At 28.8% G+C, this 13,189-nt stretch overlaps 1 protein-coding gene across 2 annotated transcripts in view; it reads right to left on the minus strand.

Moving 5' to 3' along the window:
• The window catches only part of LOC129951788 (bone morphogenetic protein receptor type-1B), a 209,149-nt gene that overhangs the window by 21,837 nt on the left and 174,123 nt on the right, over positions 1 to 13,189 (minus strand). The gene's annotated exons all lie outside the window — the stretch shown is intronic.

Genomic DNA, 13,189 nt, shown 5'->3' on the forward strand with positions numbered 1-13,189 from the left:
ATTTGCTTGACAAATGTAAACAATTAAAGAACATTTTTATTTTCTAAAAAGATACATTTTCCTCAATACTCATTCTCATAAAAACAGAGTATAAGTAGACATTCATAAATTATTATAGTTTGTATAAAATTAAACATCAAAAATATGACGAAAAGCATTTAACTTAAAATAGGTCTCCATTGAGGTGTATAGAAAATATCTATGTCTTCACACACCCAGAATCAGCCTCGGCCGAGATTACATAGAATATAGAAATAAAATATTTATTTTAATAAGAACAAATAACATCCTCATATTCGCCTTCTCCTTTACCCTCCAAACATCATCCAGACAATCCGAGAAAACTATTTCACTTCCCAATCCGTTTAGATTAGTCATAAAAGTATCTTTTAGATGGACTTTAGACGTGTGCTGTGTGCACATATGTATCTATCTACCTATCGTATCCACATCCATTAGAATAAATCAAAATAAAACAACACACAAAAAAGCAGAAAGCTTTTAATATATCTGTAAGATACAATTTGTATCTATTTTTGAATTAGAGACACAAATAAAAATCAAATGGACAAATGCCAAAAAAATTAAACAATTTGTGGTTTCAGAACGCACGCGGCTCGCATTAATATATAGATACATGTGGATGAATGTATAGGTATGTATATTGGGAACGACTACGACGGACATTATATTTATTGACAAAGAATCAAAGAGACACATGTTCAAAAACACAATACGCCTACTCAAAGAAAACAAAACAAAAAAAAAGTCTAAAAACTAGAGCAAGATACTCGTAACTTATGATAGATACAAATGGTGGCTATATTCATGTAGAAGAAATATAAACCAACTTCTGACGTGCCGCTTCAGCTGACCGACACCGAACTTAAAGCTCACAAAACTAAATTGTTCAAATTAGGTATATTCGTAGGTATATTTTCTTACGTTACTGAGGTTTCTTGTTATTTTATTTTTCACATTTTTTTAAATGACTTACATGACACGACAACAATTACAAAACTTTACATCTTGCTTTTGGTGTTTAGATTAATTATTATTTTATTTTGTTTTTGTATAGTAGAAACAAAAAGTTGTATCTCTATCTATGGGGAGCATAAATGCATTAAGTGTATCATTTCGGTACTAAAGTCCAGCATCTATAGAAGGAATTTTTGATCTTTATTTTGTCGTTTTACTTTATGATGTGGGTAAGGGTGTGTTATTTGATTCTAAAAAAAATCTGCTCTAATCAAGATTAAATTATTAATTAAAAATGACATATAAGGCGAATTTGTATGTTGTTGAGCACTCAATAAGGTTCTATCTTCTATATCAAATTTGAATTAATATAAGTCTGAGCTTTAATTTTTAATTAATTTATGTGTTGCGCTAGATACAAGTTTATGCGTTTAATGAAGCGGAAAAGTGTTTGCTTCATTATGGTTGGTTATTTTATTAAGAATTTAAAGAGCTCTTACCTTAAAAAGCAGAACTTCTCATTTCTAAGAGGAAAGATAAATATGGATTGAATCTTAAATACAACCAAATTGTTTTGTTTCTTTTTGACACATAATCCCGGAGTTTTTTCTTCAAAACTATTGTTAAAGGAAAGGTAAAAACTTAAAGGAAGTGAACATAATTGTATGTTACAATTTAATTTAATTAAAACTTTCGTTAAATATGTAATGTAGAAAGTGTAACATAATTTTGTTTTTTAAAAATCTAAAGTGTTAAGGAAAAATGTGTAAGCTGTTGCTATCCAAATGAATTGATATTTAATTTGGGTTTAAAGCTTGCGTGACAAAATCTTCTTGATAAAAAGTATTCTTTTATAAACTTTGGATTTTTCGAAATAAATTATTTGATAATCGAACAATGTAACATAAATAATAAAAGTGTAATTGTTCGTCAAAACCTGTTTTTAGTTCAACTTTTTCGCTTCAGACTTCTTGTTTTTAAGTTTGTTAATTTTTGTTTGTATCAGTTCCACAATTGTAACAAAACGACTGTCAGTGAAATTTAACCTTTACAAAATTTATCACTGTTTGTATTTTTTTTGTTACGCTATAAGTGTTGCAATATATTTATGACTACATAAAAAGTGTAATTTTGTTTTACTTTGTTTTTAAGACAACGAACTTATTAGAATTTTGAATTATAATAAGAATCAATTTGTTGTACAAAATTTTGTATGGTAACAATTTTACAAGAAATTGACTAATTTTCCAAATTTTAGCCTCTTGGCCTAAAAGGTAACATAATTTGTAACCAGCAAGTATGTTCAACCCACACTTTAATCATTTTATATGCAACTATCTATAGGTACAAATTTGTCTGTGCGGTTACCTGAGAAAGAACAAAATCTAATTTGTAGTAGATTAAAGCGTTGTAGACATGCAACATTAGAAGGTGAACAAGATTTTATTAAGTTTTTTTTTTACCCCCACCGTAATTAATTGTTTTATTTTATTTTTGCCAAAGCATTTTTAGTGTATGAAAATGTTGACAGTGTTTGAAGTTTTGATACTTATATGGTAAATTTAACAATTTTTACAATAAACATACTATTAGATACATATGGTATGGATTTTTAGTGTGCAACTCGTATGAATGCAGCCCAAGCAAATCAGCCAAAGGCAGCTGTGGAAGCTGTTGAATGGGTTGGTTCTGTGCATTCGTCCATTAAGTCAATTAAAAATTCAAATCAAACTGAACTTTTCTTAATGAATGAAATCGACGAGAATCAACTTTGTCTGTGTATTTGATTGTATTGATAAGCAACTGTACAAGCAAAATAAGAATATCTACATAGGTACTAAGGTTTTTGTTTTTAATGATGATGAGATACATTGTAAGATACTCGTAGATACTAATGCTAAACTATTTCCATTGGAAGAGAGATATTTTACAAATTTTTATTTGCCATTTTTACATGTTCGATGGGAATAGATGCATTTACATTATAAAGTATGAGTACATTATATATGAAAATACACTCTCGTATAGATGGATAGATAGTTTTATTATCTTATTTGATCGTTTGAAATTCAATTTTGATCAATTAAAGTCGGATTAAGATAGGTAGTTCTATATAGTATCTATCTAGTGTGTTAGATAGTTTTTTTTCTTTTTTTAATTGCATATTGAATGATTATAATGATGATGATGATGATATCGATCAATTGAGTATAAAAATATGCAAAAATCAATCGATTGATGGAGAGACCACCCAATGTGCTAAATTCAGCAAGAGTAAGTGATACAAAGTTGAATAATACCTACATTTGTTTTTATTTTTATTTTTTTGTTTAATGAAAATAAATTAATTTTTTGTTTTTATCGATTGGGGGCGATTTAAATTGGACATATTGATGGGTTTTTAATATACACAACACATGTATCTCTAAATATTGTTGTTTGGTCAGTTTACTTGTTTTTTGATATATCTTTTTTTTTAATTTGTATGTTTCAAGTTAAAAATGTCCTCTTTTTTGTATGCAAGATTTATATCTCTCGATTTATTGTGGTAGTGTGTATTTTTTTAATTGAAAATTTAAAATAAATTATTGCTATTTAATTTTTTTTTGCTAATATATCTTGTTGCCAGCTGCTGCCAATCGACTAATTTTAAGTTGTTTTTTGTTTCAAGTGGTCTTTTTGATTTGATTGTGTAATTTATTTATAGAATCAATAAAGGAAATACAAAATAATATCATATTGTATAGCTAAATGATTGCTTTCATTTTTTGTTGTTTTCTTCTTAAATTTAATATGAGCACGTGAGCTAAACTAATTTGTTTTAATTTTTGCTTTAACCTTTAAAACAAATATAAATATTATGAAACACGAAATTTCATAAGATTATGAAATAGAAATGAATAAAGCAAAAACAAGAGTTTAAAAGGATAAAATTAATTTAGAATTTAATGGATTTGAATTTTTGTTTTGAAACGATATGCATGATAAAATGCACGTAGGTAATAATTTAAAGGTTCAAGGCAATTTGAGGGAATCAACGTTTCTGGGATATTTAACTTTGGGGGTTTTCTTATTGGAACATGTTTTAAGAAATAAGGGCAGTTTTATTTATTTCTTTTCTGGTATTTCCCTCGTTACGTGAGTGACATGTTTGACACACATGATTTTTTTTAAGATACAAATTTTAAACAAATTTGATGTACATATATAAATAAGTATTTTAAATTTGTTTAAACGGTAAAAAAATTTACTTGTGCAATATAAGAAAACTGGTGACGTTAACATTTATCTATGTGAGCATTTATTCGAATTCAACGACAAATATTATAAACTTGTTGAATAGTAATAATTTTCAATGTCAAAAATAAAAAAAACATTATCAAAAAAATCCTAAATTTCGGTTTAAAGTTGTGACTTTCATGGTGTCACTTTAGAAGAGTGAACAATTATGATTTTTTAACAGGAAGCAGCACTGAACAATTTTGTATTGTTTATTTTTACGCATTATAGAATAAAAAAAGCCATTTTTGTACTTTTTGTTTTATGTTAGCAGAGTGACAAAGAGACAACCACATATCAATGTTTTTTGTTAGCAAGTGAAAATCTTTGTTACTTAAGAATGAAACATGAATAGTGACCCATATAAAATATAAAACCGGGAGGGTTTATCTTTGGAATTGTAAATTGGAAGAATTAAGAAAGAAACTTTAAAATTGCAACTTGTGACGCGTGTGACACATTCTTTAAATCAATTCGATTTGCAAAAAAAATGTTATTTCCAATCTAAAGGATTAAAAATAGGAAAATAATACATTTATGTTACAAAAACCTGTGACGCTTATGACACATTCTGAAATCAATTCGATTTAAAAACAAAAACAACTTTAAAAATACACATATGATCTTTTTTTTAAGTCATAAAGCTTTAATATTATGTCACGCATCTGACAGTAACGAATATGTATATAGAAAATCAGTTCATATAACATTACAACTGTCAAATAGCTCATACAAAATTAAGAGTAAGAATTTAAAACCTCTGTCAAAATTTAGATCACCTAAGGACTTTGGTTCTCCATCAGAAGTGTCGTTTGACTTATATTGTCATTTTTTTTACTAAATTACTTACAATATATCAGATTATTGTGTTGAGTCGAAACCAATTTAAATTGTTGATTTTTGGTTAACTTACCTGAAAAAAAAGAAAAAGTTAAATATTATAAAATTTAATCCAAGTGTTAAATTGTATTTCTTAAGGTACATAATTAATTTTTCAGAAAGCTACACGCCAACAATCTACAACAAACTTTTAGAAAATATTCAATGTCTTCACAATTCACTAACAATAATGTTTAAATGTTTTTGAGGTCATTTTTAACATATTGAAACTTAATACAAAGGTTCCTACAATTTAACTGGAAAAACATGCACATTAATGATTAAAAAAAGCCACGGTTTATGGGTTTATGTTGAATATGTTGTCAAAATTATCTAAATGCTAATAAAAACATTAAGATTTTGAAAAAAGGTAAAATATCTTTATAGCGGCAAAGATCTCGAATAATTGTATAAATATTTTTAGGGCAAAACTATTCAAAATCTAGTCTTATCTCAAATCAGCTTTTATCAACTTATTTTTAACTTTTAATGCGGAACAAAATCATAGACAAAACAAAAATATCAAACTCCTCCACATTCCAAAACTTCTCACATTTCATATGTAACTTTCTTTAAAAATATACAAATTCATAAATATTTATAAGAAAATATAAAAATTCCTGTCTGTTCAAAATCCATATAGTTTTTATTTTTATTATCATTTAATCTGTTTTATAGTAGTAAATTATGTTGTTTATAATCATAATAATCATGTCATTATATTCTATTATCAGATTCATCTTTATAACTTCTTTTTATACTTTTTGTTTTCTTCCTCTTTATGCCCACAACCTACTCTTATATTAATAATATCTAACGCCTTTTAGGATAAACAATCAGTTTGATATAAATTCAAAAAAAAAAACAAATACAAAATTTAAATCTTTAATCAGCAAAAGAAAAAAACAAGATTATAGACGGTGCGATATTATGAAAATATGGTCTCTTACTTAATTAACCTTTTTTAATAATCATAGCAAATTATATAATTACCTAATTTATATATTGTTGTTAAATTTGTAATACCCCTTATTTAGGTTTAAAATGTCACCACAATAATAAAATAAAATTAAATAAAACCAAAATCAACAATTAACAAATTAGAGATAAATTAAGAATCTTTTGAAGTTAGGTTTTTATTGTTCAAGATTTAATACCACAGTAGCCAACTCTATCAACCACAAAGATTAAAAGCTTTTAGTTTCTTAATAAGTTCGACATTTAAAAAAAAAAAACAAGGTTTAAATAAAGACCAAACTAAATAGAGCACCTCTTCCCACCTATAAAACAAACACGAAGCACTCAAACAACTTAAAATTTTAAAGAATGTGTTGACAAAGATTTTTCTCCTTTTTCCATTAGGGTTAGGTTTTTCTTTCAAATTTTCGAAAGTGTTGAGTTTCAGTACTCTCAACATTTAATAGTTTTTTTTCTTGTTGTTGTTGGTTTCATTTAGTAAAGTGTTTACATCAAGAACCATTAGAATCAGATAAATTCAAAGGTTTATTGGATTTATTCCTTCGTTTTTCTCACATAAAGTACTGGCATCAAAAAAGAGCATTAGAAAAAAAGGCTAGACTAGGTTTTAGCACAGACCACATTAAGTTTGGTATTTTATATTGTAATAGTTTTGATGTTTTTGTACTGAGGTAGGTATAATTTTTTTGGAAATTTTATTACTTGTTTTTCCTTGTTTTCATATTTTGTTGTTTACAAAAACAAAGAATAAATTTGAGTTTTAGTTTATGTGTCTTTCAGCAGTCTTGGGAAATTTGTACCTAATTGTTATGACTTGAAGTCGCGTCGTCGCCCGTCTTGGTGTCGCATATCATATTCTTTTGTAATATTTTTTACAAGATCAAGTAAAATCGTCATTTGGTTTTCTTTTCCACTTGAGATTATTATGTTATATGATCTGTTGAAGTTTTTGCTTTTCACTTTAAATTTTTTGTTTTAAGGAATTTTAAGTGAAAATGTATGTTAAAGGAAATTATTGGATTCAAGTGGAAGTCACTTATTTGTAAAGCAGATGGTTCTGGGAAAGGACATACATATTAAAAGGAAGATTATGGAAATGTAAGGGATATAAATATTTTTAATTTATCAAAAACAAAACTGAAAATTATTATTTTTAAGTATCTAGAAATAAATCATCCTTAACTTATCTCAAGACGTTTTTCATTGATGAATGTTTGTGATAGACTCTCCTAACAATCTTAGAGAATAAATCTTTACAAGCATTTGTTTTTAATGGAATATTTATTTAATTTAATTTATAAACACATACATACATACATGTTTTCGCATTCTTCTGAATTCTAAGCTTGAATCGTAATGAGTTAATTTTTTGTTTGATTTAAATTTTTTTGCATAGCGTTTTAACAATGTTGTTAAGATTTAGTGAAGTATTTTATTCAAAGAAAAAGTTGTGAATCTAAAACCAAATATAAGCCGAAATATGGCATTTAAAACCACTTATAAATCCCTAAAAAAAAAGAGTAGGAGTCATGATGGATCCCTGAGGTACACCAGGAATAATTTTACTTTAATAATCTACTACAAGCTTTGTTAAAAGTTTCGAAACATAAAAATAAATAAATTAGGTGGCGCAACAGTCCAGAACTTACAACACTCAACCATCTATGTTTGCTAGGGAAGTTGGGGACCTACAATTTCAAGTCGAATCCGAATTGTTAATTTAAAAAAGCACTTATTATGAAAAGAATGACTCTTGGGGAATTTGTCAATTCCTCGCAAGAGGTAGTACTCGAGGAAAAAAAATCACTCTCACTTCATATTTCTTTTTCCTTCCCTCTCTTCCTCCCATTTTGAAAAACGGAATGTTCCCAAGTTCGTTTACTATGTTAACGATGCTAAAAAAATCTTAAAACTGATAAAGTTTTTCACAAGGAAATTAATAGAGTTAGGAAAAGAAATTTTTAAAATTGAAACATAAACCTCAACTTGAAAATGGAATTCACAGCGTTTATATCTTGAACGGAATAATTTAGAATTTTTAGAATGTAAATTTAAAAGTTTCGCTCTGACATTTTCTGTATGAAATTTCACATATTTTTAATTTAAATAAACTAACCTACTTTTTTAAATTTATTTTATTCTCGTGAAATGTGTGCATAATAATTACAAGAGGAAAACTACGTGGGCAAATGCCATAAATGCAAACTATTTTCCCTTACGATTTCTATATGAATTTTGTATTTCCTTTCAAATTGAAACTGCTTTTAAATGTTTTCAATTTGAAATGCGAATGACCTTTTGACCTTGGCAATTATTTATAGACTCGAGAATGCATCCTTAACTTCCTTTTTCTCCATTCCTCTTCGAATACCATGCATCCATGATTTGCAGTAATTTTACAGCCCTAGTCCGCATTGTGACAATTTATTCTGTTCACCCAACGTGTGTAGAGTGTTGTGTGTTCATACAAATATTCATCCATCTATCATCCGAGAGTTGCCTGTCATAAACATGAGTGGGTGGTTTAAACGGCATAAATTGTGTAGGAGTCGCATCAAATGCAAAAATAAAATTAAAACAAAATCCAAAGAAACAGAGAGTGTAACAAATGCAAATATAAAGTCGAAGTCCAAGTCGAAACCAAAGCCGAAGCCGCCTTCTCTTCCGTCTATTGCTATATTATTTCTTATACCAAACTTGGCCGCAAAAGGTCTGCTAAAACCTATTCAACTGCAAAATAGACAACAAAACCAGAACCAGTCGTCGACAACGTCGAATGGTTCTTTTTGTTGTTCTGTAATTTTTGTTTCTATAGATATTTTATTTATTTTGCATATTCTACTATTTTTATTTTTATTATGGTCTATTACAACCAACATGGTCGTCGTCGTCGTGCATACGACAGACAGTTTGGCTAGCTTCTATAAACTATATACCTATCTCTGAATCTGAAAATACTGACACGCAGAGCACAGTCAACGTGATTTTGAACTTTTTTTTTCTTCCACGTCTCTATTTCTGACCATTTATTGACTACTGATTTATTTTCAGATTCAAAACGTTTGGCAGGAAAACTCATTTATACAGAAAATTCAAAATATAAAAACAAAAAGTATCTTCTTATTCTCTATAGGAACGCAGTGTTCTTGATGGTTGTGCCTTCATTTGGGCACAGCTACGGACAGAGCAAATAAACAGACGCAACGCACCAGCAGCAGCGCAGATGAAATGAAATGAGATGACTTTTCTGTGAGACACTCACTCCTTCTCCCAAATGCCGCATCACGTCACGTTATTTATGGGTTGTATCCAAAAATAGCCCAAATGTGCTCACATCAAAAAATTCTTAGACTTGTGAGGAGGGTGCGAGGGGGTGGGGGATGGGCGTTGAGGTGTATGTATACATAACGTAGACATCGAGTTCAATTAATTTAAAATTATCTAACCATCCTTCCTTCGTTCTTACCATACCATACCAACCAAACTGACACAAGACGACAAAAAATTACTTTCTTACTTCGAAAACGATTTTCAAGAGTCGTTTATAACATTTCCGAAAACGAATCAAGATTGTTGTTTTTGTTTTCATTTTGTCAAGATTCATGTCACTTTAAGTTAGAAGTGATAAGTATTGTACCTGTTTTCGAACGATGCGATGCGAAGTTGTCTGATGTGTGCATCAGATGCACAATGGTACTTAATTGCATTTGGCAGATTCTATTCTAGAATTTCGCAGAGCACACTCACAATTTTCTTCTAAGAAAGACGCATTCAATTAATTGTATAAAAATAGAGACACGCCGATGAAGGAAGAAGCTGAAGAAAAATATGTCTTGAAAAACGATCTTAAAAGTCAAACTGTCTGGCTTGTTGAATTCATTCGTTAGGTCGGTCGTTTGGTTGTGGCAGATAAATAATATAAAGAGGAAATGTGTGTAAGGTTTCTGTTTGTGTCTTTTCATGTCGCAAGCCTCAAAAGTACATTGACATTTTTAGAAAATTTATTTTTGGCTAAAAATCGTCGACGAAAATGGAGACGAGGACGAAAGCGACGCAATTGTAGACTTTTAGCCAAACGGTTGTACATGTGTGAATTGCTGAACGAAATGTCTGAAACACAAAAAAGTATAAATAAACAAATGATTAAGAGTATAGCAAAAACTGTCGTAAGATGGGTGTCATTGTCGGTAAGGTAGTGTAATGTTTAAACCATTCTAATTTGGCAGACTATATCTGGACATTTTGAAATATGAAAAAACTACAGAAATTTGTTAAAATTAAAGAACTCGGAACAATTGAAGAGCCCAGCAAAAATTGAAGAATCCGGAAAAATCGAAGAAATTTGAAAAATGTTTCAAAAATTTGATGTAATGGGAGAAATGAGAAATAAAAATCATAGAAAATGAAAAGATTTAAAAAAAAAATTCAACATTTGAATTGAAAAAAAGGTTAAGATTGACTTTTTTTTGTAAAAAAAAAGAAAAAACAATTAAGAGGAATTTTAAATAAAAATCCTTTTAATAGTGCAATTAATAAAACTTCAAAAAAAAATCAAAATTTTGTCGATTTATGACTACTTAAATATGGAATGTATTTTTCATAATTGGATATAATGACGGTTTGAAAAAAAATATCAACAGTCCCAGGTAATTTTTTTTTTGTTTTTTGAAGAAATTTTCCAAAATTTTGTGACTTAATTTCTATATATTTATTAACCTATTTATCCTACAAAATAAATTCAAAAGTTAAAAATAAGAAATCCATCAACGAACACATTATTTTGGCGAACGTCAACCAAATTCTTTCAGCACTTTCTTCTGATGTTCTTGACGATGTCTGATTGTCGGCATACATTAAGAACAGCTTGCTAAAAAACAAAATAATTGTTTTCCTTGGCATAAATTAAATTTCTTTAAAATAAAATTAAAAAAATTAACAACGCAAATTAAAATCTTTTAAGACAACGCAAAATACCATCAATAAATCTTTTTTCTTATAGGTAGTTCGATATATCCGCTTGAAACAACAACAACAAAACAAAGATTAAACAAATCAATCTATCCCATCATCATCATCATTTGTCTATATAAACGGGGCAAGTTGAAGAAAATATCTATCAATCCATCATTTATTACAAACAAATTTTTCAATCTTAAATGAAATGAAACGAAGCAAGAAAAATCGTAGAATAACTGAAAAACGAAACCCTTCGATAAGAAGATAAAAAGAAAAATATCGATTGCAAACAAATGTTTCATTGTTTTGAATTCTACGAGTATTTAACTTCTATACCCCACTAATCCCTCTTGAAGGTTCCTTTTTTTCTTGAAGAATGCACTCTCTGGAATAATATATGAGGATTATTGACTTTACCCAAAAAAGGGAATCAAAGATATGTACATAGATACAAATCTATCTATCTATCTGAATCTAATGGGATTGCGTTTTTTTACATTTGCTTTGTGTAGGTGTAGATTATATAAAAATGGTTTTTCAATTCACTTCTTAAATCAGTGTGTATGGAGCGAGAGCGAAAAACCATAACAGAAAAACAATTTCAACTAATGTCCTTTGAGATAATTCTCTCTCAAGAACTATCTTCGGAATTTGATACTAAAACGACCAAAACCGAAACACGATTTTAATTCGATGCTATGCGATACGATAGTTAAGTTAGTTTAGTTTTTAGTTGAGTTGAGTTTTTGGATTTTATCTCTACAAAGTATATATGGATCTTTTTGTTTTGTTCTTCTATATCTCATAGTACCTATATACATTTTTATTGCTTCCTTTTAGGAATTGTGCATGGAATAATTTATAATATGAAACGAGAGAAAAATGCTGAAATAAATATAAGAATTCCAGTTTGTTTGGATGGAAGTTGTGTTGTCCTTATATATGTGCCTTATTTTCAGCTTCCATCTTCTTCCCTTTTAACTCCCCCATATAGCAACTTTTCTGTATCTTGTTTGTGACTTCTTTTCATTGAGATTATGAATTTTGATAAAAGTTCTTCTTTTATTTTTGTTTTGTCTTCAATTCATGGCTGCTCTGGCCCTCTGCACAACATTTCAAAGATATTATGCTGAGACAAAACAGTAAGATTCATAAGGAAAAGATACATTTTAAGAATTGCGATTATGCGGATGTGGGTTTTGTTTTCGACGTCGACGAAGAGACGACCGGCCGTTAAAATGTGCAACATGATGGTATACATTTTTGTGCTTCTGATTGAATCGCGATTGATTGAACGAACGAACCACCGAACGACAAAATGACAAAATTGTTATTCTTCGCACTGCATCGGTGGTGTGGATTGTTTGAAATGTTTTATGCAGAGGACGGAGGAAAACATAACCTCAATCTTATAGAGAAAAATCCCTTTAAAAAAGTATACAAGAAGTGATTTAGATTTAATCGCGGGAATGAATTATTGACGAAAGCTGTGAGGCCTACTTCACTTCACTTTAGTATACATACATTGTAGCTTTCAACACACAGCGGGTGTTTGTTTCATTTTAAAGACCTAAAGACCTTATAACTATCGAAGTTCATACCTACTTTCTACGAGTACATGCAATTTATCAGGGAAAACCCATCAAAGATATCACTACAAAGTTTTCAAATTGACCTAAAAGGTCGGATGAAGTTGCTGTGAAAAATACGCAAGACCTTATAATGGCTTCAAATTGTAAAGTAAAAAAAATCCCTAGTTATTTCAATGAAAATTAATTTCATTATAATGGTTTTAAGAGTTTTAGTTCTTGAGTAATTTTAGCTGTTTGTCATTAAAATTTCATGACTTATGGTCTTTTCATTCACTTCGCGAAGTTATTTCTTAAGCCAACAACTGTGTTTTTAAATTAATTTTATTAAAATATCTTTTAACAAAAACAAAATCGTTTTAAGAATTAAATACTTAACTTTAAATTAATCCAAATATTCATTGAGCCAACGATTGTTTATTTAAGAGTTTTAGTTCTTAAGTAATTGAAGCTATCAATGAATTTTTTCATTGAAATTTCGTGACCTAAGGTTTCTTCTTTTAGTTCAAGAATTGTTTTTTCAGCCAACA

Source organism: Eupeodes corollae, chromosome 3 (assembly GCF_945859685.1).
Source record: "Eupeodes corollae chromosome 3, idEupCoro1.1, whole genome shotgun sequence".
Lineage (NCBI taxonomy): Eukaryota > Metazoa > Arthropoda > Insecta > Diptera > Syrphidae > Eupeodes > Eupeodes corollae.